Genomic DNA, 24,701 nt, shown 5'->3' with positions numbered 1-24,701 from the left:
TGGAGTGAGATGAAATCTTAGAATAGTTTTGATCTCCATTTCTGTAATTGCTAGAGATGTCGAGAATTTTTTCATTTGTTTTCATATCCTCTTCTGCTCAGTTCCTTGGCCCATTTATTGATTGGATTATTTGGGTTTTTTTGGTGTTAAGGTTTGTGAGTGCTTTATATATCCTAGAGATTAGTGCTCTATCTGATGTTCCTGTGGTAAAAATTTGCTCCCATTCTGTAGGCTCTCTATTCACCTCACTGATTGTTTCTTTTGCTGATAGGAAGCTTTTTAGTTTGAATTCATCCCATTTATTGATTCTTGGTTTTAATTCTTGCACTACAGGAGTTTTATTAAGAAAGTTGGGGCCTAATCCAACATAATCCTTTATCTTCCCAGCCAATCTATACTCAGGCAACAGTGTTGTACATCTTCCTGTGGACTAGACATTTCAGTCCAGTCTTCTCCTTGATGACATCATAGGGGGTCTTCACCTTACCCGACAGGGTAAGGAAGGAGAAAAGCGGTCAGATGGGTTCCATGTCATGTGCAGTTACCACCAGGTAAGGCTCCTTGTTTGCCTTCAAGGTGCTGACAGTACTGACTCCTGCTCAAGGACTTGGTGATCTCTTAGTGGGGACATCCACTTTGCTAGCAGCTTTCTTCTTAGCCCTGGTCAGAAGTCTCTGCTTCTTTTCTTACTTCACCTCTTGTCTTTCCTTAGGACTACCTTAAGCAGGGGGCAGTTGTTTGGTGTCCAAGGTCTGAATGACGGGTGGATCTCAGGGAGCACTTTCAGCTGCTAATAATGGAGAGCCCTTTGCTTCTGCAGAAGGGTGTACCTAGGCCATTTGACAAAGAGGGTGAGGTCTCTTTGGGCTAGATGTCCTATCCAGTGCCAAAAGTTTCAGGCCTTTTCTTAAAGAGGGGATCAGCCACCTTCTGGGCCTCCTGCTTCTTCCAGACAGCAGTGTCCAAGGCCACCTTCTTCCCATTGATCTTCTTTCCTTTCAGCATCTTAGGCAGCTGAAGAAGAAATGATGGATTATTAAATTACTGGTTTTACTATGTGCAATGTAAATGCCTCCAGATCAGAGAAGGTACATGACAAGCATGCTACATCTAACCGAAATTGCATCATACTTCATTCAGTTAGGTGCTCAATAAGTGTTTGTTTATGGTGATAGACACCATTTACTGAACTCCTGTTGTATTCCAGATCCTCATCTAGGCATAACATATCTTCAATCATTATCAAATAATCACATAAGATACATAAAACCCTCTTATTAAGAAAACTAACTGTGAGCAGTTAAGGAACTTTCCCAGAATTACAGAATGAATAAGTGGCAGAGCCAGGATCTGAGCCAGGTTTGTGTGACTCCAAAGCCCTTTCCAAGACACCAATGAACTCCACAATAGTACAGTGTGCTGAGCTCACTGGAATTAATGACACAGCTAATAAAAACTGAGTCAAGCCAAAAGTTAAAATGTGAGTGAAATGTAAGGGTTATTTCCGTCTGTAAAATGGAAAGTCAGACTCAAAATCACCAACTGTTAAAACACTTACCATTAAAAGCCCTGGTCTCCTTGCCTTACCTCTGAAGGGAAACAAGGTCAGCAATTCAGAAATTAAAGTACAAGTGACTTTATCTCCAGAATTCAGCATAGATGACAGTAGAATACACTTCTAGCTGTTTGAAGCCTCAGTTGGAAATCAGGAGACCCGTGTTTTGTAACTAAGCAAGTTGCTCTCTTGTCCTGACAGCAGTTCTTTGCCTTTACAAGGAAGGGATTTGGTCCTGTAAGACTTTTTAAGTTCCCATCTTGATTGAAGACTGAAATTTTTCATAACTGATACTAATTCAACCCATAGCATCCTGGAGAGGCAGGGCCCATTTTGCAGATGAAAAGTACAGATTTAGAAAAGTTTGATGCCTTGCTGAGCACTTTGCCACAGAACCAAAAATGAACATCTGTCTCTTTGCCCATCCCTGTTTGTCTGTCTTTCTCCTGGATTGCCAGACCCCCTTCCTCCCCATCCTGCCTTAGGCTGCTTCATGAACATTGGCCAAGGTGAGACCCAAGGGAGCTAGAATAGCTGCTTCCACCCTTTCCTAAAGCTGATCACCATCCCTCACTATCCACTTCAAGAGGCTTCCTAGAAAAGCCACATGTCCCTAACTCACCCCACACGCTGGCCACCATCCCATCCACATGATGTGGGACAGGGAGCTATGATATGGTTTCCATCTATTTGTATGAAAGTGATTAACAGTAAACTCACCCAGTCATCTGGACCCCAAAAAGGGTCTGTTGTTGAGGGCCAGCACTTCTGCCTGTTTACTGACACCTCAACACAACCCCACAGTCTCTGTTTTGGCCACCTGCCTCCCTCTCATTCCAGTCACCCGGGCACAAAACCAAACCATGCTGTTTTTCTGCACAAAGATGTCCTTGAGTGAAAATTCAAAACACAAGCTTACCATGTTACACAGGGACCATGCAACTTCTCAAGCTGGCTTTATGCTAAATCACTTGAGTTAGGCTGTCTCTCTACACATCACACACTCACACCTTCCTGGCAATCTGCAGAAATTGACTTTTCCCTCATCCAGATTTTCAATACTGTACAGTTTAAGAGCCCTTCACTCCTTGTTTATTTCTTCTTTCACCACCTCAAGGTATTTCATTCCTAAGTACCTTGTGTTTCCATTCCATATTTTCATGCATGCGCTTACCAGTTGTATTTATTTCTTTCTCTGTAGTATGTTCCTTTCCTCTAGCAAAAAAAAAAAAAAAAAGAAAGAAAAGAAAAACAAGCACACACACATACTAAAACAAAACTCCTTTTTTTTAGTACTCTACAGAGTGCTATCTTGTTTGTACTTTCTTTTTTTAATATTTTTAGTTGTAGATAAACACAATGCCTTCATTTTACTCATTCATTTTTATGTGGTGCTGAGGATCAAACCCAGTGCCTCACATGAGCTAGGCAAGCACTCTTCCACTGAGCTACAATTCCATGTATTTAATTGCACTGTTCATCACTGACCTGGAGAAAGAGACTTTTTCTTTCTGCCCGGGATTTACCAGGAGTGTTACTGAGCACCCCTTACACATTACACATCTGCATGTGCTCAGGGATCTGTGAACTTTCCCATTAAATCTTCACCCACCAACTTGCAAAATAGTTCTTTCCCTAGAATTGCACTGCTCAGACTTTCATGTACATATAAATCACCCAGGGATCTTGTTAACATATAAATTTTGATTCAAAAGGTCTTGAGGGGAACCTGAGAATCTGCATCTCTTACAAGCTACCAGGTGATGCCAAAAATGCATGTCTGTGGGTCACAGTTGCAGACTGTGCCTGTACTGGTAGCTGTACTTTTATGGGATTTAGAAACTGATGTGAAAATTCTACCAACTGTTTGCATTTTGGCCCTTTTCCTATCATTTTCTCCTAAATTAAAGAACTCCTTGAAAGATCAACAAGTGCATCTTGCACATCTTGGCCTGTGATTGCTGACAGTTGCAGAATGTGCAACTTGAGAGCAGTGAGGACACAAAAAGAGAATGATGTCAAGAAGGGACAGAAGCTGGGTGCAGTGGCACCCACCTGTAATCCTAGCAGTTTAGGAGGCTAAGGCAGGAGGATCAAGAATGCAAAGCCAGCCTCAGCAAAAGTGAGGTGCTAAGCAACTCAATGAGCCCTTGTCTCTAAATAAAATACAAAATAGGGCTGGGGATGTGGCTCAGTGTTCGAGTGCCCCTGGGTTCAATCCCCAGCACCCCCAAAAAATGTAGGGGTTAGGAGAAACAGGTGGCAATAGTTGCCAAGAGGAAAGCCATCCAGCTAGAGACTTACCTGAAAGGGTAAGTTTTTAAGAAAGATATTTTTAAGGAAGACACCAGCCTCCTTATGTCAAGAGGCAAGACCAAGGGATTAGATACAGTCTCTGTCATCTTTCTTCTCTGAAAGAGCATTTATTGAGCACCCACTGATTATGAGTGCCTGCTGCAGGCACTCACTCACTGTCTCCACATCCTCTCATTTGTGCTCACAACCACCTCTTGAAGTAGCTAATGCCCTCAATTTTACAGAGGAACAGGACTAAGGCTCAGGTAAATTGGTTTACTTTTCCCAAGATAATTACCACTTTGAGTAAGTAGGATTCAAGTCATTCTTCCCACTGCAAGCTCATGTTTTTATTATAACACAAGCTGGAAGAACACAAGAAAAAAAATCCACAAGAGTTCCAAAGATGGAGACAAGGCAGCTGAGAAGAGAATGACACCGTTTTTTATGGCAATCATTGCTTTGAATGCAAAGGGAGAAAGAAGAGAATCTAAGAACATAGTGAGGGGGAGTCTGTGTGGTGTGGAGTGGCATCTGTGACATCTTTTGGTGGGCCTTGGATATCTTTTACTAGCCTGGAATCCTTGAGAGCAGAGAGTGACTCTTCCTGAGACCAGCCAGTCCCTGAAAGAGAAATAACTCTCAAGACTTGCACTTGATTACATCCTCTCCCACCTCCTCCTGACCTCACAAGCTCTGTTTTCCATAAATCGTCCCAAGAATGACTCCATTCACTTCTCCCCACTTTGGGCCCATCTGCTCTGTCTTCTAATAGACCAGTCATCTCATTAAAAATACAAAAAAAAAAGACAATAACAGTGGAGATCAGTTCTGTAGTCCTGGTTTCTCTTCTCTTTCTACTTCCTCTTTCCTCTCTTTCTGCCTTCCTTCACCACCAGTCATTTGAGAGAGGAGTCTTTGCTCCCTACCTTAAAACTGAAGCACTCATTTACTCACTGAGTAAATACCTCATTGAGTAAATGACTAGTTGAAGTCATTGTGTTTTGTCTTCAGTTCCAACTGCTATCCTAAAACCCTTTTCCCCAATGGTCACCACGGGCCACTTCACTGTCTCTTCTTTGTTCATATTTGACCTTTCTCAATTTTGCTGTACTATTTTAACACTGTTGCTTACATCTGTATCTTGAAAGTCTCCATCTGACTTTTGAAATATAGCAGTGGCTCATTCCTTTCCCACCTTCCTGGTCTTCATCTGATTTCCTTGAAGACTCCATCCCCTCCTCCCACCAACCTCTGCACCTAACTTTCATCATTGTCCGATTGATTGCTGTCTCCCCAGCGTTTGGCCCTGGGATGATTTCCTCTTCTGCAGTGGCTTCAGCTATCACACTTCGGGTAGGTAACTTCTCAACTGTAGACTCACATTTCTACCTGGCAACTAAGCATTCCACCTACCATTTTCTAAGTAATGATTCTGATTTTACAATTTCCACTATTATCATTATTATTATCACTAATTTCCCATTCATCCAAAGTGAATTTGTCTGACCTCACAAGCCTTAACCCATAGGATGCTAGAGATAAATTTTTTCCACATTTTTGTTGGGGCATTATAGTTGTACATATTGGTGGGATTTGCTTTTATATATTTGTATATGCACACAGTATGACAATATAAATTGGTCTATATCATTCCCCCACATATCCCCCTCCACGTATGTCTCCTACACTTTGGTCCCTTTCTTCTACTGATCTACCTTTGATTTTTAGGGAAAATATTTTTTTTCCTACTTTTGTTTTCCTTTTTCCTCCCTAGCTTCCACATATGAGAGAAAACATATGACCCTTAACTTTCTGAGTTTGTCTTATTTCACTTGACATGATGATCTCTAACTTTATCCATTTTCCTGTAAACATCATTTTTCTTTAGGGCTGTATAAAACTCCATTGTGTATATATATACAACATTTTCTTCATTCATTCATCCATTGATTGACACCTAGGCTGGTTCCATAGTTTGACTGTTGTGAATTGTGCTGCTATAAACATTGGTATGTATGTATCACTGTAGTAAGATGACTTTAATTCTTTAGGGTAAATACTGAGAATAGCACAGCTGGGTCATATGGTGTTTCCATACCTAGTCTTTTGAGGATCCTCCATACTGATTTTCATAGCAGTTGTACTAATTTACAATCCCACCCCTGGTGTAAAAGTGTTCCCTTTTTCTCCACATCCTCTCCAGCATTTATTGTTTGTATTCTTGATGACTACCATTCTGACTGATGTGAGATGAAATCTCAGTGTAGTTTTGATTTGCATTTCCCTGATTGCTAATGATGCTGGCCATTTTTTGGTGTATTTGCTGGCCATCTGTATTTCTTCTTTTCAGAAGTGTCTGCTTAGTTCATTTGCCTATTCATTAACTGGGTTATTTGGTTTTTTGGTGTAAAGTCTTCTGAGCTCTTTATATATTCTAGATATTAATCCTCTGTCAGAAGAGTAACTAGCAAAGATTTTTCTCCTATTCTGTGGGCTCTTTCTTCACATTCCTAATTATTTCCTTTGTTGTGCAGAAGGTTTTAATTTGATGCTGTCCGATTTAATAATTCTTGGCATTATTTCCTGAGCTTTAGGGGTCCTATTGAGAAAATAATTGCCTGTGCTTAAAACCTGGAATGTTGAGTTTGTTTTCTTCTAGGAGTTGCATAGGTTCTGGTCTAATTCTGAGGTCTTTGATCCATTTTGAATTGATTATTCTGCACGGTGAGAAGATAACAGTCTAGTTTAATTCTTCTATATATGGATAAACAGTTGTCCCAGCACTATCTGTCAAAAAGGTTGTCTTGGGGCTGAGGTCATAGCTCAGTGGTAGAGCTCTCACCTCACACGTGAGGCACTAGGTTCAGTCCTCAGAATCGCATAAAAATAAAATAAAGATATTGTGTCCATTTACATCTAAAAATTCATTTTTTATAAAGGCTGTCTTGCCAGGCTCGGTGGCGTATACCTGCAATCCCAGCAGCTCAGGAGGCTGAGACAGGAGGATTGCAAGTTCAAAGCCAGCCTCAGCCAAGGCAAGGTGCTAAGCAACTCAGTGAGACCCTGTCTCTAAATAAAATATAAAATAGGGCTGGGGATGTGGTTCAAGTGGTTGAGTGCCCCCTAGTTCAGTCCCCAATACAAAGAAAAGAAAAAAAAAATCTGTCTTTTGTCCAATAGATGTTTTTTGCACCGTTGTCAAGAATCGGGTTTGTCTGTCTTCTATTCTGTACCATTGGTCTGTGTGTCTGTCTTTATACCAGTACCATGCAGTTTTTGTTGCTACAGCTCTATAATATAATTTGAAGACAGATATCATGATGCCTCCAGCATTGCTTTTTTGCCTTAAAATTGCTTTGGCTCTTCTGCATCTTTTATACTTCCAAATGAATTTTAGAACTGTTATTTCTTGTTCTGTGAAGAATGTCATTGCTATTTTGATGGGAATTCCACTGCATCTGTGTATTGATTTCAGTAGTATGGCCATTTTAATGATATTAATGCTGCCTATCCATGAACATGAGAGGTTTTTTCAATTCCTGAGGTATTCTTCAATTCTTTCTTCAATGTTCTATAATTTTTATGGAAAGGATCTTTCAACTCCTTGGTTAGATTTGTTCCTAGGTATTTTATCTTTGTTTTGAGGCTATTGTGAATGAAATTGTTTTCCTGATTTCTTTGTCAGCAGATTCATTGTTGGTATATAGGAGAGCTATTGATTTTTATATATTGATTTTGTAAACTGCTACTTTGCCAAATTTGTTTATTTAGCTCTAGCAGTCTTTTCATGGAGTTTCTTTTTTTTATCTTCTAGGTATAGGACCATGCCATCTGCAAACAGTGATAATTTGACTTGTTCTTTTCCTATTTTTAATCCCTTTTATTTCCTTCTCTTGTCTAATTGCTCTGGCTAGAATTTCTAGCGCTATATTATGTGAGTGGTGAGAGTGGACATCTTGTCTTATCCCAAATTTTAAAGGAAATGTTTTCAGTTTTTCACCATTTACTATGAGGTTGGCCTTGGCTTTTTCATATATAGCCTTTATGATGTTTAGGTAGATTCCTTCTATCCCTAGTTTCTTCAGTGTTTTTATCATGAATGGGTGCTGAATTTTATCAAAGCCCTTCTCTGCATCTACTGAGATTTCTAAGTGATTGTTGCCCTTAATTATGTTAGTGTGATGTTTACATTTATTGATTTGCATATAATAAACCATCCCCTTGTATCTCTGAAATAAAACCAACTTGGTCATGGTATACAATCTTCTTAAAGTGTTGAACATGATTTGCTAATTTTATTAAGTACTTTTGCTTTTAAGTTCATCAGGGAGAGGTCTGCACTTTTCTTTCCTTGATGTGTTCTTATCTCATTTGGATATGAGTGTGATACTGGCTTCACAGGATTAATTTGGAAATGTTCCATTCTTTTCTATATCATGGAATAATTTGAGGAGTATCTTCTTTAAAGGTTTAGTAGAATTCAGCTAAGAATCCATCTGATCCTGGGCTTTTCTTTGTTGGAAGGCTTTTTATTACCACTTGTATCTCATTACAAGTTATTGATCTGTTTAGGTTTTCTATGTCCTCTTGATTCAGTTTTGACAGATTGTATTTGTCTAGAAATGTATCCATTTCTTCTAGGTTTTCCAATTTAGTGGAGTATAACCTTTCAAAATAGTCCTTAATGACCCGCTGGATGTCTGTATCTTGATTTCTCCTTTTTCATCTCTAATTCTATTAATTTTTTTTATCTTGATTAGTTTGGCTAAGAGGTTACAGAGATCAATTCTTATAAATTCAATCTCCCCAAAACTTTTCACCTTCTCCCCACCTTTTTTAAAATTATTATTTCTACTGCTGCCATCATAGTTCAAATCCATGGATGACCTTTAATCTGTTTCCTCTTTTCCATTCCCATTGTCACTGCCTTAATAATCTCACTGTGTCTCCTTCCTGCATCTCCTCTCACCTTCAGAGTTCTTTTACCAAATAAGTCTTGTAAAGACAGAGGTTAGTCATATCCCTGCCCACAACATCCAGCTCCTAACTGCCCAAATAATGAAGTCCGAATCCTCATCTTATTGTTTACTACTCTCAAAACAACAACCTGTGTTTATTTTATGAGTTAAGTCCCACATATATTTTATTTATACCTTATTATACAGCCACTAAACTATAGAGTGCTCTTTATTCTGTGAACATACTCCATACTATCCTCTTCTGATTCTGTACTCATGGTTCCTCTATCTGAAATGTCCTCCTCAAAATCAAACTCAGTTCCCTGTTTTACCACATCAATCTCAATTCTCAACAAAGTTGTTCCTTACACACATGTTCAGTGAGGTCTCCCTTTTCCAAGATTTTAATCTCCAGAATTTATACTTTTAAGTATTTATACTTTTAAGTTTGTTTTCCTCAAGTTACTTATAATAATAATTTTTACTAGCTTTAAATTAAAAGTGTACCTCCTTTAGAACCTAGAAGCAAAGATAATACATGTACCCAAATAGTTATGATCAAAGAAGTTTCATGGTAGCCAAATAGCACACATTTTTTTTCCTTTAGTGACCACAATGTCAGAAATTCCTGAAGGTAGGGACAGCTAAGGGGAGTCACGTGAGATTTTTATTGATACCACTAGTGAAATATTATTTGTTAACCACTCAAAAATTTATAATCTTAGCAGCAAAACATAAAGCAGCTCTATCAACTTTACCTAGATAAAAACACACAGGGATTTAGGGCTAACTATTAATGACTTTTAATGAAATCAATGAGAATTCACATTAAGAAACAGAGAATCCAGTATGAATAGTAAAATCAGATCACTCAGTAGAATTCCTTGGGAATTTCTGAGGTACTCAGAATCCCAGTCTGCTAAAGTTTCTAATTCAAAAACTCTGGGGTAGACATAGAAATCTAGTTTTCATCATCATTTCAGTTGCCTGATGTAGAAAAAAAAATTTCAACTAGTTAAATGTATGAATTGTCAAGATCATTGTACTGTCATGTGTAACTAATAAAAATAAATAAATAAATAAATAATTTTAGTGTGCATTGGACATTGGAATAATTTGGAGAATTTATTAAGATTCATGTTCTTAAAATGTAGGTTTGAGAAAGGGAGAATAGGCTGAGATTCTACATTTATAATAAGCTTGTAGTTTATTATAAATGATGCTATGATGCTGGTCCATGGACCATAGTTTGAGCAGCAAGGAATCTTAAACCATGCTTGAAAATCATTCAGTATTTTCAATGTGGGTTCAACCCAATACCATTATCAGCTTTCTAATGCTCTCAGTGCAGTATGAATTCTATTTTATAACTTCCAGTTTGTATTATAAAGCCAGGTTGATTCAAATATTTCCTAAAGTCTAGCCACATTTACAGATTATTTGAAATTCACATACTTATCTGCAAAATTCTGATGATATTTTTCATCTTGATGGGTAGAATTAGAATTCAACTCAAGCACTTCCTCTTTAAATTAAGGTAATCTGAAAGAGAATGCTAACTCAGATACACCCTGAGACTTATTTTCCAATTGACAATTGCAGAAATTTAAAGTAGGAGTCACTTTTTTTTCTACAGAGAACTGGTGAGATTGGTCTGCTAATTGGGCTTTATCTCTAGTAAACAGCCATGTAGTTCTTCAAATTTTGTGATTCTGGGGAACTCAAAACAATTTGGCAATGGGAAATGAGAAGTACCCCTGTACCTGTGGTGTATGAGTGTGAATTCCTACACTCCTTTAACCATATCACCACATCTTGGTTTTTCTTCTGAAATTTCAAGATGATTATGTTCAAATGTCTTCTCTCATCAGTAAGGAAGCACAATCTTGTAAGTTTCTGGGACCTAATAAATCTGTTCTCTCAAAGCCCCCTAATCCCAAGAAAGCCCTTGATATAAGAAAGCATTTCAATAAATCCCATCTTTCCAACAAGTTTCCATGACCTAGCCATCTGCCTGCAGAGAAATAAACCAAGTTTCCATACCCTGCATCAACCAACTTATTCTCAGACTCTTATAACCTGGCAAGCATTAAAGGCAAAAATGAGAAGAACATTCACAACCCTGATCATTTCCTCCATCACATCATACAAAGAACCTACATAGTTCTCAGTCAGCACAGAATTTCCCAATAAATGATGCAATGGAAGGGGCACCACCTCAGCTTCTCATTTGGTTTGAGCTAACCGTCAATGCCTGTTTTCCCCTCACATTGCAGGTGTCCCATCTGTGAACACTGGACTCAGCTTTTCCACATTTCGACTACTCACATTTCTTACTGGTGAGAGGTTAGGCTCTTCTGGTTTATGTTGGCTAATTTCATAAAGGCATTTTTTTGCTAAATGTTTCTTCCATGATTTAGATGTGTCCCCCAGAATTTTATATGTTGGAAACTTAGTCCCAGAGCAACAGGGTTGGGAGGTGGTGCCCAGTGGGAGGTGTTTAGGTCATGAGGGCTCTTTTTTCATGAATAGATTAATGTTGTTATAAAGGGCTTGACAGAGGGATGGAGTTTCTCTTGCTCTCTCTCTTGTCCTTGACCTTTTGCCATGTGAGGATGTGGCATTCCTCCCCTTCAGAGGGTGCAGCATAAAGGCCTTTGCCAGATGTTGATGCTTGCACTTCCAGCCTCCAGAACCATGAAAACCATGTTCTTCATAAATTTTCAGTTTCAGGCACTCTGTTATAGCAGCAAAAAATAGTCTAAGACAATTTCCAAAAAAAAAAAATTATGCCCTGTTGTGAAAAAGATCATATTTTAAAAGCCCCAAATGAAGGTTTTTATTAGGTCACCACCTACAACATTCTTCTCCATTCTTCCAGGAAGGAAATGGTATCACCTCTTCTGGGACATTTTTTCCTAAAAATTCCATCATCGATCAAAACCATTACTCATCCCATCAACTAGTAGGTTTTAACCTGTTTCCTCTATCTCTTAACAAAAACAGCCTCCCCCGCCCTCTCTTATTCTGATTATATCCCTGCATTTGTCTTCAAAGAATCACCTCTTCTGAATTTTTAGTTCATTTAATACTGGTGGACTCAAGACATAAACCAAGCCAGGCTAGTGAAAGTATTAACCAAAAACTGGGGGAAGAAGGATGTTAGGGTTGTCATTCCACTGGATTGCTAAACTGGGAAAAGGCAACTAGAGAAGGTGGCAGCCATTTTGGTACCCACAGGAAGAATCCATCTGATAATAGAACCAACACAGAAGAAAGCAGTGAAGATCTAAATCACATCATATGTTCATCTGGTTACAAATACCCAACATCATCCTTTTCTGTTTAAGTCAACTTGAAGTGTTTCTGTTAGTTACAACTGAATGTGGCCTGCCTGATATAGGTTTTACGAGATGATATTAATGATAATAGCATTTACCATATGTCAGATACTTTTGTAAGCACCCTCAACATTTTAACTCATTTAATCTTTATCATAATCCTATGCAACAGGTATTGTTATCATCATTATGTCTGCTTTATAAATGAGGAAACTGAAGCAAAAAGCCTCATTAGTACCATCCACCAAACAAGTGACGAAGCTAGAATTCAAACACATGTAGTCTGGCTCCAGATTCAGTGCTCTGAATCAAGCCTGCTCCAAGAGTAGCCTATGGACTGGAGCCAGTCTACAAACTATTAACTGCCTACCTTTACCATACTTTGAGGAACATTATTTAGCTTGTAGCATAAGTACAGTGATTTAGATATTAAATCACAACTTCATTTCAAAAGCTCCTAATTTTCTATGAATAATGTTGGTGTCACTTGGCAATCCCAAAACATATGACTTCTCAATGCAATTCCAATGCTTCAAAATAATTATTGGGGTATTTTTAGTTTTCATGACTCTGAGTTAAAATGGGATCCTGAGCTCTCTGTGAAATTTTCAGATGTTAAATTATTATGAGTTACAGCTAAAGACCACTAAGGTGCTTATTAATTGTTTCTTAATAGTAAACCTGGCCCTAAACAGAGAAAATGCAAAGGGAATCACAATCCAGCCAGGGAGAAGTTCAGAAAGCAAGTACTAGGAAATGAGTCATACCACAGAGTTGGAAGAGGCTCCACAGATGAAAGAGAAATCTACAACAGAGCCCAGAATCAAGCTTCAACCCTGCAGAGTTTTTCTGTGTACCCTACATTAAGAAATATACTTGTAGACTATACCCTGGCATGACAAAGGAACAGTGCCTAAAACGTAAAGGTAGTTCAATATGTTCTTTAAAAAAAAACCTACGTGTCCCTTAAACAAGTATGTCACAAAGGAAAGTTAAATGGACAATAAATATAAGGAAGAGTGCTTGTCATTGTTAGTCATCAGAGAAATACAAAATAAGATCACAAAGATACCACTACACATGCACTAGAATGGCTAAAATTAAAAAGATTGACACCAGCAAATGTTGACAAGGATGTACAACAATCAGCACTCTTATACATGGTTGGCAGAAATGGAAAAAAGTTTGACAGTTTCTTATAAAGCTAAAGTATACCTACCCTTTGACCTAGCAATTCTATTCTTATATATTTACCCAAGGGAATTTGAAAACATCTGTTCACATAAAGACTTATACAAGAATACTTACAGCCCCAAGCTGGGAATAATCCAAAGCCAGTTAGTAGTTGAATGAATAAACAAATTTTCCACATATTTCTACAGTAAAATTCTATTCAGCAACAAAAAGAGACAAACTGCCAATAAATGCAACCACAGGGATGGATCTCACAGACATAAGGCTAAGTAAAGAAATTGAACCCATAAGAGTACATCCTGTATGATATGAATTGATTCATGTAATTAATGTCTAAGGTAAAAGCAAGTTTTCTCTGGGCTTGCTGAGGAAGACAACGGTACCTGTTAAGTTAGTGCTAAAAACAGCTCATCTAGTAAGCCTATATAAGTTGAAAAATATCAGAATGTGGTTGCCTCTTGGAAGAGAGAGAGGGACTGAAGACTTGCATGGAAAGGGGTCTGGGGGATTTTTCTGGAGATATGGAAATATTTATGTTATATTAGGGTGTGAGGTACACAGAAGTATCAAACAGAAAGTATGGGGAATGAATAAAGTATAGATGGCAGAATATTGATAATGACTGGAGTTGGGCAATGGGTACCCAGAAGAAGTAGAATTAGGAGGCTAAAGCCACTCTAAGAATAAATGTCATCAAGTGGACATCTAATGAATATGAGGCAGAACATGTCTTGATCTGGAACATAGATGATGTTCTTTTCACACATTAATTCACATTTTCCATCACTGTGTCCAATAACCCATTGATTAGATCACAGTTGGTAGTTGCTTTATTCAGGACACTGCACAACTCTAGTGAAAAGCTCCTGCATACAAAGCAAAAGGATATAAAGTAAAAATAATTTTTTATTTCATCTTCTCCTTACAGCTATTTTACTATAGAGGTCAAAAAGTAATTTTTAAATCAAAATATTTAAGTAGGATTTCAATGAAGTAAAGTTAAAAATTTTCTGCATGCCACTTACAAAAAAATTAGGAAAAAAAACAAGTTCAACAATAAGGGAAAGAATGAAAACATTGTGATATAGATTATTGTGTAAATGTATAAATGCATGCTTATAAGACTGACTTAAAACATGATAAAATGTTCATGTTATGTTAAGGGAAAAAGAACACAAATTTATTTATAGACCAAATTCATATATATCTACATTTGCAGAGAAACAAAGACTCAAGAAAATAATGACTATTAATATAATATTGGTACAATGTTAGATGGTTAAGATAATGAGCATTCTTAATTTTTTTCTTTATACTTTCCTGGATTTTCCAGTTTTCTATAAAATTACTCATACAGTATATATGTATATATGTACAAATATATACACACATGACTATTAGTGAGTACACTTTTTATTACAAGCCAAATATTTAATTAGCAACAATTAGGAAGACAATAGCACCTGTTAAGTTAGTGCTAAAATCAGCTCATCTAGTGAGCCTCCTCTTTCCTCCATCTTTTAAAATGAGTTTTAAAATATCCACTGTTTATTTAATTACTGAGAAAAACTAGGATAAAAAGCCAACATTCAATTTTCATCCTACAGCAGTAGCCCTTTTTCCAAATCCCCTGACCATTTCCAACTCTCAAAGGATTCCAACATGATGCCATCTCTTAGCCAAGGCAGGAGGCCATGCAGACCCTGGTCGACAGACCAAGCCATCTGGGTGGAATCTCAATGCATGCCAGAAAAGAGAATAAATTTGATTTAGTTCTTCTCCAACTGATCTGCCATAGTGTGAAGAATCTATTGCCAGTATGTATATCAAAAATTCTCACTGGTCTCCCCTGCTCCATTTACCAGAACCTGTAACCAGTAATAAATGAATACATTGTTCTACCTACCCTGGGGCACATCACATAGAGTTAAGCTGGTGAGAAAATTTAAATCACAAAATCCTGACTAAAGTTTCTGTGGAGAAGAATTACTTGTCTCACCAAGGCCCACCTCTGGGCCCCATTGTAATGAATTCAAATTTGACGAAAAGCCAGCCAGCTATTCTTATTAAATTTGTTTGTTTGGTTGATTGGTTGGGTTTTCCAGCAGGAATGGTAGAGTAGCTTTTATGGTTATTAATGTTTGGTAATACAGTACAAAAAAATAAAACATTTTGTTTTATTCATATGGAAGACCTGTTGGCCTATTAGGCCATACTCCATAGTAGCACCATGCAATATGGAAGCCATTTGTCACAGGTAGCTATTGGCCATTTGAAATGTGACTGGATCAATTGAGATATGCTGCAAGAATAAAATTTACACTGAATTTTGATGATCTAGGATGGAAAACAAAGAGTGTAAAATACTTCAGAGTAATTTTATATTGATTGCCTGCTGAAATGATAGTATGCAAGTTTAATTGAAATATATTGCTAAAATTCATTTCAACTGCTTATTTTTACTAAGAAGTGTGTCTCTTAGGATACTTAAAATTACTTGTATGGTACACATTACATATATACTAGACATCACTCATTTAGAAAATGATTAATGTCCATTAAATAAGCATTTGCAAGTACTCACCATTACTTACCCTGGAGCATCCAACATAAAAAGATCCAGGTAAGAAAGAGATTCAACCTAAGTATGAACCACTGTATTTCAGTGTGTCCAAGTGACCACACTCTTCATTTTCTCTGTCCTTGAAGATTTAATACATATGGCGGGTCTCCCCCATCCGTGGTGCCACAGGCTGCCCATCATTATCCCTGTCCTGTTGTCCTTGCAGGAATCACTGTGTAGCCATTTGGACTCCCTGAACATCTCTGCCAAAGTACTCAAATCAGGAAACTAGGGCTACAAGAGCAAGTATAGAACAACCTCACATGTACCTTGAAGGAGGTGGATGTCTTACTCTTCCAGAGTCAGGTGTGCTTCTCCCAGAAGAACCCTGCTGACTTTTCAAAGATTTTTGAGAAGAGGAAAAATCCTTAGCCCCAAAACACAAATAGCAAACATGCTAGTTCTGGGACCAAAAAAAAAAAAAAAAAAAAGCTAAATGGGCTTCCTGGAGAAAAAACAGAGATCAATAATTCCACCTGGACAGGTAGAGCCCAACATTAAGCCACTCAGCCTTCCCCTCTAGCTAAATGGCTAATGATTTATGAAAATGATGGTCTCTACTACCTAATGGCCTTATAGCAAAGCAGTCTATCCAGTGAGGAGGTAGTAATTACTGGTGATACTTGCAAACACTCATTTTGAAAGCACCTGGGTCCTTAGGAGACAGATATGGGATATAAAAGGACCACTTCATAACAACACAAAAAGGAAAGCGCAGCCATTTGAAAAGCAAAGTGTGGTGCTGTTAATTTTAAAAACAAAATTAAAAGAATGCTGTGCTAAAAAAGACATATTTTACAATTATGTATGTCTTCTGACATCTCTCAGATTTGTTGCTTGTCATCTGCTTTCTTCCTGTTGATCATTGTGACTACAGCTGGGACCTCTGCTTCAGAACATGCTAGTACTTTTTGCCTCTGAATTTTCTTCCAGACTCCACATCCTCTGTGGACAGGATCTGTGTTATCGGCCTTATTCCCTATGGCTTCTTATGCATCAGCAGGTATGGAAAACGTAGGTGATATATACAGGTGGATGGATTACTTTTCTCCCTAAATTGTACTGGTCTGCCTTCACTTTGTGCCCGAATATCCTCAACCACTTTACTAGACCAGAGTTTGATAAACTATAGAGATCATCATCAGTATGGTTAATATTATGAGCTTTAAAAGCCACTTGTGAACACCCAATGAACATGAGTATCACAATAAGCTATCACTGAGACTTCTTGTTCTTGAGGAAATTTCCTGATGCTCCTGAGGCTTCAACATGGAATTTGTTCTAAGCTAAGGAAATGTCATAGAATATAATGCAGAGAATAGGAATTCAACTGGGAAGTCACCTGGTTGGCTATTCCAAGACTCGCAGAAATGTTACCCCTTTCCTTTAGGAAGGAAAGTTTATAGAAAGCTATAATCGAATGCTGGAATCTTCTCTATTTAAGAACCAAATGGGGTTTAATTTTGGAGAGAGAAAACCAGGTTTCAAAAGACAGACACTTTTGGAAAGTCAACTAGACACAGACAAAAATGTCTATGAGGAATTGATTTTTCTCACCCGAGCTGGGAGTTTATTTTTATTTTTCCTTTTTCTAAATGTACTTTTCCTAAAATCAGATCCCAAATTCTATCCCTAGATAACCTGAAAGAGATTCCTTTGATCTTCAGACATTTTTGACTTTTAAGAAAAAAAAAATTTTTTCAAAAATATTTAGTCCCATAGTGATTTAGCAAGTTCTTTTTAAAACCTTATTCCAAGGAATAGCAGCTAACATAAAATATCTAACAAGAGAAAATTTATCAGGAATAAAATAAAAATACATAGAAATAAAATTTTGAATATGTCACATGGAAAAAATTTAATAGGCCAGCTTAAGAGGGCTTTGCTCTTAATATGAATATCTGCTCAATCATTGAGCACATTATTGATTTCATGCCATTGTTCTTTTCTGCCTTAACTCAAACAGCCAAAAACCACTTCATTGGTCAAAGGTTTAAAAATATATTTATCTTTTAAAAGGAAAGACCACACACAAAAGTACAAAGTTCTGTACATTATCAAAAGAACAGTGGCATCTTTATAGCTACGGTCTTGATTTTAATAACTTGCATAATCTGTATGCTCAGATCCACATGCATTACAAAAATTCCAAGAAACCTCATCATAAAGACTAGGACTTCATGGTTCTCTCTATAAAACAGAGCTGCACTTTGTAGTATTATAGCACTTTTCATGCAAGAAAGAAAAACTATTTTATGATTCCTTTGTTTTCTTCCCTATACCCACAAAGGAAGGTCAATGGTGTACTCGTTTTGTCAACACTCTGATCCAAGAAAATATAAAACCAGCAGAAGACAACGAACCCCTTGAGTTTATTTCCTACTTCTTTGAGTTGTTTAACCTTCTTTTTAAAATTCTGATTGATCATAAATGTAAAGTTCCAACTCCACTTGACATTATGAATGACATATTTCTTAATCCCCTTACTCCCTCCCATCTTCAGCCAAAAGACACTTCACACCCTGTCTGTTATATTCAAGCTACATGGCCATTGAAGATATAAAATATAGAACTCTGGATGCTCCTCGTGTAGGACCAGGATAACCTCCCTTTACTCAAAGCGTGAGTGCCTTGGTGTTTGCAAATTGAAAAGAATTCATCAGCCTAACTGGCTGGGCCACAAACGATTCCCCAAGTGGAAGTAAGGATAAGATGTTACTCCAACCAAATACCTGGCAAGTGGTTTTTCTTTTCTTAGTATATAGAGCATTTGTGGAAAGAGAAAAGAGGAGGACAGAGGTAAATACAGGAGAAGGGAGTAGAAGGGAGTAGAGAAGAAGGACATGTCTCCTCAGATATTGGCATGTTTTTAGCAACCAGTCAGCAAGTGAGACACATTTGGATCTTTGCTCTAATTCTTAAAAATATCAGGCTCAACTCCACTATAATCTACAGCAAAGTTTGTTCTCCTACAAACTAATTCTTTTCCACTTTAACTTGTCTTTTTGTGAGTTTTCTGAGAAATTATTTCATAACTTGCCAAGCAAAATAATTGCATAGCCCACCAAGAAGAGACTAAAAAGAATAAAAGGAAAGAACGTAAAAACTATGTGGCTATAATATATATAATTCATATATATATATATATATATATATATATATATATATATATATATAGTACACCTTACACTTCTATTATTTTCTGAGTAAAATTTACAAACAGCTAGTATCTCTAAGTATTTACGTGTATTTACAATATAAACATTCATTTTTCCTAAAGGGCATTTGGGGGGATCATATGAATAAACTACGCACAGAAAGTCTTTGAGCTACATTTGTTTTTCAGAAAACAAACCCATATGGCTCCACTGCATTCTCGCTGGTCTTTCTTCCATCTGCTACAAAGGGGTTGGGGAGGGCACCCAGCCCAATTTCAAATAGGAAGTTGAAGAAAGGGAGGTAAAAATCCAGAGTAAGATCTGAGTCCAGGGATCCACTGGTCATTATAGGACAAGTTACTACATTTCTGGGGCCTCAATTTCCTCCTCTAAAAATGCTGACTAAAACTACTACATGGCTTTCTTTGATTAGAAGCAAAAATAAATTAAACTTAATAAATTGTGGGAGAAGACTCAAGGGAGAGAGGGCAGAGAAAGAATGAGACAAGAAAAAACAGCCAAGGTGGACCACAAGCATGCTGCCAGGAGGAAGCGAGGGTCTGCAGGCCACATCTTGAGACCCATTATCAACAGTGACTATTTTTTCAGCTTATTCAACCCCTTTATATTTATATCATCTCTCCCTTAAAAACAAAGTTTTGTCAATAAAGACATCCCACAGATGAACAAAGCAAGAAAAATTTCCCCCAGACTCCTTCTGAAAACTTCAAATAAACATTCCTTATGTTCTCTGTCATGTGGTTATTTCACCCTTGCATTCAACAGATGTGAGCACCCAGGGTATGCCAGGCATGTGCTAAGCAACCAGGATAGAGGTGAGGTGGTGAACTTCAGGAGCCTATAGTGTCATGGAAAGAGTAAGCAAGTAAACAGGTAATTAAAACACAATGGAATAAATATAATGTCTTTAAATGTTCAGTTTCTAAATGCTAACTCTTTAACAAAGCCAGAAACAGAAGTGAGCATGAGCTCCATCTGTTTCGAGATCTCACAATACCTGCTGAGACCACAACTCCCTTTTCTAGTGAAGCCAGAATAAATAATCCACTCAGACCCTGATTTCACAATTGAAGAATTTTTAACCCAAAAGTCATGGAACAGGGCAATTGCCATATGGTCATTAAAACCCTAAAAGAAATATCTGAGTGTCTCCTGCCCAAGATCTCAGGGTTATAGGAATTCCCTTCTCTGTGCAGTCACTTTGCTTATGTCACAGGTCTTTCCTGCATTTGTTCTTAGAACCTGAGACCCTCCAAGGATAAGGTGTTTTGCAACATAACCCAAGGCTGAGTAGGCAATAGAAACGTTTTTAATATAATAACAAGGAAAAGTGCCAACAGAAAATCAGTATTTGCAATCCAAGTATTTAAATCTTCTATCCTGAGATTATCTTCAAAAAGAGCATTGTCTTCCCTCCTCTGCATTTAGTGTTCAAACCCTCCTTATTCCAGCTCCTATCCCCAGCAAAGCCGAGAATGATAGACAACCTTTCCCTGAAGCTAGACATAAAATTAGTCAGGAAAAGAGTAGGAGAAAAAGAAAAATAAAGAAGCAGAACATTGAAGAACTGTAAGGCAAGGAAAGAGACTGAAAATATAAGGGAGTGAGTCCAAAAGAAAAAGTGTTTTATATGAGGTTGACCATATGACATATCCCAAGTATTTTAAGACTAAAGCTCCAGAGGCCTGGGCAGAGTTCAGATAAACTGAACTTCCCATTTCCACCACCCTGAAATTTGGAAAGAGACAGAATATGACACTTGGCTTAAGCATTTGAAATAGTGGATTAAAGTGTTTCTAAACTTCATGTGTATTATTAACTAGCTTCCGTGGAGTCTTTATTATTGACTATAGAACCTCTCCCTTGAAGAATAAATAAAATGAATATTTTAGACATGGAGTCTTAACTGTTATCTTTGGCCTATTATTTAATCTGAGGGAATTTTGAAATAACTTGGTTCTTCTTCATGTATTATTTCAGCATCCAGAGCATACAGCAAAACTCATAATTTCCAAAGAAGTAAGTACTGGACTTAGTCTGAGAATTAGTAATACTTTATTAAACAGAACTCCAGTGGGCATCTAGAGAAAAATCCAGCTTTAGAAGAGGGCCATCAGGGCCCTCTTATGTGTCATCTCAATCACTAAGTCAATCTCAAACTAACCTATTAATCGACCCCCTGTATTCAGGTTGCCACTTCCTAAAGTAAAAAAAATATATTGCCTTGGTTTCACTCTCAAATTCTAAAGCCAAGGATTCTTCCTGTGAAAGTTGTGCAATGCCTATATCCAAGATTAATTTCCATGGAAACTATACTAAAAGAGGTCAAGTCTAAGTTTGTCTGACTCCCACCCTCATCTTTACAAGCATATTTTGGAGGCTGACAGTTTGCGTGATCTTGGCTATCATGAGCAGTTTGGGTAGTAACTCCATTCTCCAACCCTTCCCAAATTATTCCTTTTATTTGTATCTGAATAGAGGCAAAAACCCTGATATAATTCCATCTTTCCCCATTTTGTACTGAAATCTCTTCTCTCCTTATTCTATTTCCTCCCACTTCTGTCTTTCCCATTTTTATCCATCCTTCCTCCAAACATACAAAAATCTATGCCAGATACATAATATGCTCCATCACAGGCAGTGAGGAAAGACCCTCAATGCTTTTTGGCTTCCATGCCTCCCTGAGACAAGAAAGCCCTAGATTATCCAATTTATCTAAACACCAGACACTAACCAACAATAGGGCAAAGGCAAAATAAAACAGAAAAGGAGCAACGGGAAATAATTGAGGTTGAGTTGAGGTTCTTTGGGTTGAATATAACAGAAACCCCAACCCATTAAGCTTAAGAAAATGAGAAAAAAAAAAAAGGAGTATTCATGGGCTCAAAAAACTAAAAAATTCATATTGGATTCTGTCCAGTGGAGGAGTTTAGTTCAGTCACATGTCTTCTTTCCATCCATTCTTCCCCTGGATTAGCTCCAATCTATGACCCCATAGGGATGTTTCTATCAAATTCAGACTCGTCTCTTTACAACCCTCAGCCTAACAAAGAGAAAATCTGCTTCCCCAACAGTTCAAACAGCAGTGCCAAGATGAAACTTCTTTTGGTTTTCACTGGCCCACTTTGGATCACATGTCTATGGCTGAACAATGACTGTGGCCAAGAAAATGGATTGCACAGATTAGCTCAGCCTAAACTAGTTACATGCTCTGCTCCCTCGGGCCCAAGGAAGAAGTCAGCCTCAGCTGAAGCAGGTGGACAGAGATTTAGGAAGGGTGCTGTTCAAGTAGCACTGTATATCCAAGAGGTTGTTCAGGTCCTGAATAGCAAAGTTAACAAACATTCATTACACTTCCCCAAGCCTGCAAGGATGCACGAGAAATGCTTCATAGAGGAATAGAAGATATTTGGAACCAAATTGTGAAGGATTAGTAGGAGTCTGTCAGGCTAAAGAAGCTGTGATGAGAGTAGACAGGCCATCCAAAGCACAAAAAAAAAAAAAAATGTAACCAAGAGAGAAAATGTCATGAGCTTTTCCAGAAAATGCAAGTAAACCTGTTTGAATGTGCCTCTAGGAAATTATAATTGAGACTATCTAAATAGGCTGATTGTGTTTGATTTTGTATGCTATACATAGGAATATAGAATTTATTATCCTGCACAGAGAGATGTGGAACACTGAAATAGATAAGCAAGCATCAGATCTCTTGAGCAGTATGGAAGGTGAGTCAGATGGGTGAAATGAGGTCTTCGAGAATGAGTGGAACATCATCTCAGTTAAAAATTTCTTAAATAACCTGAATCAAGACATGGGCCACGTGGATCAAAGAGGATGAACTGGACTTGACAAATATTTAGAAAGTATAAATGATGGCCTGATGACTAACGGGATACGGAGGATGCAAGAGAAAGAAGAGGTTTCTTACTGAGGTTTCTGACATAGAGGACATCATAAAATGGAATGCAGATTCACTGGAATACAGAATTCATGAAGAGTGGCCAATTATATCACCATGATGTCTTGGATCTAACTTTTGAACTCAGATTTTTTAATTAAAAAAAATACCAGTACTTTTAGTTATCTTTCACTATTTATAAAAGATCTTATGTAACTAATCATTTCATTCACAAACTCTTCCTGCAGTCTCCCAGTGACACCCCCACACTGCATCTGTTCTGCGTGGGTTATTTATGATGCAGCTGTTTGAGCAGTTGGGATCTGCGTGGTGCTCCAACACAACACAACATAAACAATTCCACCCCACCATCTTGGCTCCTTCGGATTTCCAGCCCAATAAAGTGTCATACCAAGGAAAAGGCCTTACCATCCATTCTAGGGCCATAAATAATAAGTTTAGGTCCTACTCAAAGCCACAAAACCCTCATGGTGACATTTTATCTCTAAAAAGTGAATTTTGAGTGGTGACAGAGTCCATCTGAAACCAGCCTGGTATTTATTTATGTGTTTTTGTGTTTGTGAAAGATAGCCCTACAGGATATCCTCTCTAAGCTTTGCAGCTGTTGATAATGGGTCTCTGCCCAAGTGTGGATTTATTTTACAAAAACACATTTATCATCTATCAAACAATATTGGCTGGCAAAGGTTTTGTATATTCCATGTCTTGTGACATTCTTGGTCCTAACTATTCTGAAACACACTCATACTGTTCTTGCTCTCTCAGAGAAAGAATTGAAAGGCTGTCTGGGAGGTGATGGGATTAAATTGCATTTATGCTGAATCCACAGTGTGTAGGGAGCATGAAGATGTTTTCTACATGAATCAGCTGACTCTTGTGCTTCACAAGCTAATGGAGTTATTGGTTAATGAAAAATGCAAGAAAATAGCTCTTGATGGCAAAGGAAAGAAAACAAAGAAGAAAAAAATGAGACTACAAGATAGATAGAGCACCTTCAAGACACAAGTACTCAGCTCACTCACCAAGAACCTAACTGAGAAGCTGCGTTTCAGGAGATGGGCAGATGCTTACCTGAGTTCTAAGTCAAGGAGAAACTTCTCCAAGGCACTACAGGAAGCTCTGTCTTGGAGTTATTTCTTCCCACCAGGAGAGTCCCGGGAGTGACATGCTGAATATGAGCTGTCTTCCAGCAGATCTTTCCAAACCACAGGATCCAGGTGAAACTGGATCCAGTCCCAACTTGGATAGGACTTATTTGGCTCAGAACATCATACGCAGAGCCAAATCAGAACCAACCTGCACTGAAAGGGAATGGGAAATGTTACTAGGCTGATGTTGCTGGCGTCCATCCTTAGCTAAAAACTTTTACAGCTGGACAGGAAATCGTGGGTTAGGACTTTGCTTTTAGTTTTAACATTTTTTCTTCTGGAATCATAAGAAACTCTCCATTTCTTTCAAAATAGATGAGGATTCAAGCTTCCTGTTCAAATTTCCTTTGGTTTCACTGATGTCCTCTTTCTACCTCATTTTCTCCTTCACTTCACTTGCTTCGAACGCCTTCACACATTTTCCCATCTCCTTTTTTTTTTTTTTTTTTTGCAATTTCTACATTTTCTTTTTCCTACTTCATTTAC

General features: G+C 37.8%; 1 pseudogene; it reads right to left on the bottom strand.

The window, feature by feature from the left end:
- Positions 1–273: 273 nt before the first annotated feature.
- LOC125613343 lies at positions 274–24,413 on the bottom strand (annotated as a pseudogene).
- Between the last annotated feature and the right edge of the window lie 288 nt (positions 24,414–24,701).

This window comes from Marmota marmota, unplaced genomic scaffold (genome assembly GCF_001458135.2).
Source record: "Marmota marmota marmota unplaced genomic scaffold, marMar, whole genome shotgun sequence".
NCBI classification, from domain to species: Eukaryota; Metazoa; Chordata; class Mammalia; order Rodentia; family Sciuridae; genus Marmota; species Marmota marmota.
Note: the sequence above shows the minus strand (reverse complement) of the source record. Positions and strands in the feature narration are given on the sequence as shown.